The following is a 3,798-nucleotide window of genomic DNA, read 5'->3' on the forward strand; positions in this document are numbered from 1 at the left end:
TGCAGCTCTCTGCAAAGTCCTCCCTTGAGGGGCCAGTGGGCTCCCAAGGGGGAGATACAGCCTCACATTAGCATGTCTAGGGCTTGGCTGAATCACGCTCTGGAAAAACTGAGCCTTGGGGAAACTTCTAAAACAGGAGGAGCCAAAAATGCCCGGCACATTCGCAGTGAATCTGGCCACCTGGGATGGGCCAGCAGCAGAATGCTTTTGCCGTCAGCCCTGCTCACCGGGCCGGGTGAGCCACAGCGGCCCTTCGAGACAGTCAGCGCTGAAGGCTCGGTGGTCACACCCTAGGGCCTTCCCTCCGCGACAGCTGGACGTTCATGGTGGGGCTTGCTCTTCCCAGGACGGTCGCCCCATGTCCCCCCAGGTATTTGCTCACACTGACGTTAATAAGAAAGCACTCCCTCATCCTACAAATGTTAGTCCACTGGAAACATTTTAGACAGAAACTTAACACTTGAGGATTCGGTTTTCTGCAAGGTTAAGTGTGTGGTTGTGTTGGTTTTTCAGACATCCTTCCCAAACAAATTGGTCATTTACATTCAGGATGGGTCTCTCCCGCTCTGAGAAGAAGCGTTGCTGACACCATGGTGGCAGCCTCCTCGGCAGTACCTGCCTGACCCGGTGCCCTCGCCAGGACTGACCTCTGAACTCAGAACCCAATGTTAACACAGAGAAGCAATGCTATGTCAGTTATGAACAGATGCAGCCCTACGTCCCCCTACGTTAACCCTGGCCACTCTCAACCCTCCTCACGTTCTGGCACACCAAGGGTAACACTGGGCTCAGCAAGGGGCCTCCGGGACCCTTCTCCAGGGCAAGTGGGCATTGATTCAGACTGATGGGTGCCCCTGTTAGGCTGGGCAGTACCTTATGGCTGGCATCCCCGTGCACCTCGTATCCCTCCACGCAGACCTGGAGCCATCCGCCACCGTCTCCGCACAGCTCAGCACATCCTGTGCTCTGGGGTAATCCCATCCTCCAGGGACTGAGATTTCTGAGTCTTCGGCCCAACCTTCTTGAAGTAGCATCAGCTCACACTTACTGACTGCCTGCCTCTGCTCTGGTGGTCCAGAAACCAACTTCTCTTCCTTTCTGAGGCTGAGTTCCTACGCTGTATTCCTGCCTCGCCAACTCCCAGAGCTGGGTGTGCCGCCCCATGGGCATGGCTGAGTTTGGGTGCTTTAGGGGCAGCACCACCTCTGGAAGAGAAAGGAGGGTTTCCGGAATGGGATGAGGAGAAATCCGAGTCTCAGGAAGGAAGAGGGCAGAGAAGGGAGATGAAAGCAATGAGGGGCACGGGAGCAAGCTGGGGTGCTGGTGCAGTGAGGTCCTGAGCATGAACCCGCAGTGGAGGCTGGACACAGAAGGAAGTTGCTGCCTGTGGGTGGGGCTGGCTCAGCAGGAGATAGGTGGGCTTGGAGGAGTAAAGGGAGCCCAGGCCCAGCTACTGAATTCTCACCTGGGTCCCTTGTGCCAACTCCTTCCCCTGGTGAGCTGCTTAGCCCTGGACCCTGCTAAATCTGGGGTTCATCTCCATCCGGTCAGTCAGCCCTGCCCCAGACCTGGGGTCCATCTCAGGAACTCTCCCTGATGTCTGGTCCCTGCTCTCTGAGACAGACTTGCCAGAGACAGCTGCCCGTCAAGGATCTCTACATGCCACTGAGATGAGGTGACACTGCAGCAGAGACCTGAGGATGGAGGGGGTAAGCTATGTGGACGTGTGGGGAAAGGGCCTTCCGAGCAAAGTGAACAGCAAGTGCAGTAGCCACGGAGTGAGCACGCACTTGGCATGTTCAGGGAATGAGTGGGAGAGAATGATCTGGGGAACGGGGTAAGTTATGGGGGGGCACGGGTGATACCACATAGGGCCTTCCGGGCCAGATAAGGAAGCTGGATTTTACTCTGAGTGAAATGAACAAGATGCTCTTCTCAAAACCTCACACAACTTGCAACCCGAAACAGCTAAGGCGACAGGGAAGAAGCAAAGATGAGCTGAAGTCGAAGAAGCAGGATGTGGTCCTGGTTCTAGCTGCATCTTTGTGACAAAGCACGATGCCAAGTTCTACTTCCCCTACCCTGCAGCCGGGCCCTTCTCCCGGGAGGCAGCCCCTCCCCAGGAAGAACACCCTGTTCCTTCCCCTCTCTGTCGACCTTGCCCTTGGGTAGTTAGCCTTCCTTGTCCTACGTCACCAAGTATGAAAACTGTTCACGTCTCCCTCCTTGGCCCAAAGGAAGAGACAGGAGAGAATGGACAACAGCCCTGGTTGGTCAAGCCTCTTAGCATGGGTGCTCTGTGTGGGGGAGGGCATGGGGGAGGGGTACTGAGAAGGGGAAGTTGCTGAGACTTTTAGATGAAGGGGAACAGAGGGACTGGCCCTAAAGGACAATCTTCCCTACCTTCCCTCTGTCCCTCCTCTCGGTCCAACCACCACGCATTCCCTAGGTTGAAGCCTTATTTCCTGTTCTTCCCGTTGTCAAGCCCAGTGTCTCTGACTTCATTCAATGGCAGGAAACCCTGACCTGGTTCATAAAATATGCACTGGCCATGTCTACACAACTTTACCCATCTCCCCACACTCTGCCCCATACTCCTTGGTGACTGGAGACTTTGTCTGGCCCAGAGACAGGTGACAGTTAATGGCCAGGATTCCAGTAGGTCACTATATTCTAGTTATAACTATTGTTGTCCAAAGAATAATCTGTGTAGCAAACCGCTGTACAACATGTCCATACTCAGTAGAGTTAAAAGACAGCTTTTAAAATGATATAGATATAATCTATATCTATTGATCTATCTACTCATCCATCCATCCATCTATCTACCTGGGTCCCCAATAGAAAAGTGGATAAAGAACACAAAAGGCGACCAATAAAAGAAATATAAATGACTGAAAACCTTGAAAACCTCAATCTTTCTAGAACTCAAAGAAATGTATATTAAAACATTGACAGTAGCCAGTGAACACGAACAGTAGCCAATGCTATTCAGAAAATGGGGAAACAGACTCTCTCAAGCATTACTGATGGTGATGTAAATTGATATGACCTTTCTGGAGGGGAATCTAGTAACAGGAAAATTATAAACAGACATACCCTTATGCAGCAATTTTGCCTCCAGGAATTTATTCTTAGGAAATAACTGAACAACTCCACGAGGACATATGTACAAGGATTTCCAGGGAAAACCACCTAAACCTCCACAGTAGAAAACTAGTTAAATAAATTGTGATACATGTATACCACAGAATTGTCTTTAGCTACCAAAAATGATATAAAGCTGTATTTATTGACATGGAAAGGAGTCTACAATATAGTAAGTATAAGAGCTAGATTACAAAAGTGTGCAGTGCATGATAAAATTGTTTTGAAGAGTCTATGTTAAATGTATCAAAAGCCTGGAAAATATATATGCCAAAAATAAATCATTTTTGGTTACCTCTGTATTATAGGATTCTGTTTGCTTTTTACTTTTTCGTATATTTCTGCGTTTTCTGAATTTTAGGTAATGAACATTTGTAACTTTTGAAATCAAATAAAATCAGTAATGCTGAAATGCTCTGAAAAGTGAAATGAAATGCTTGGTCAGGAGACCTCAGTAGAAAGGAGATGGCCTTTCCCTTCTGCTGCCACCTGAAGCCAATCCATCACGGCATCTCCAGATGGGATTATGCTTCAACCATCTCAGGCAGATGAGTATCTATCCTATTTCTAAAGCTCCTAGAGAAAGAGGCTTCAAAATTTACCTTGACAATCCATTCCAGGGTTTATCAAATCCATCTGAAAAAGAAATTT

The sequence above is a fragment of the Phocoena sinus genome, chromosome 9 (assembly GCF_008692025.1).
Source record: "Phocoena sinus isolate mPhoSin1 chromosome 9, mPhoSin1.pri, whole genome shotgun sequence".
In the NCBI taxonomy this organism is placed as follows: domain Eukaryota; kingdom Metazoa; phylum Chordata; class Mammalia; order Artiodactyla; family Phocoenidae; genus Phocoena; species Phocoena sinus.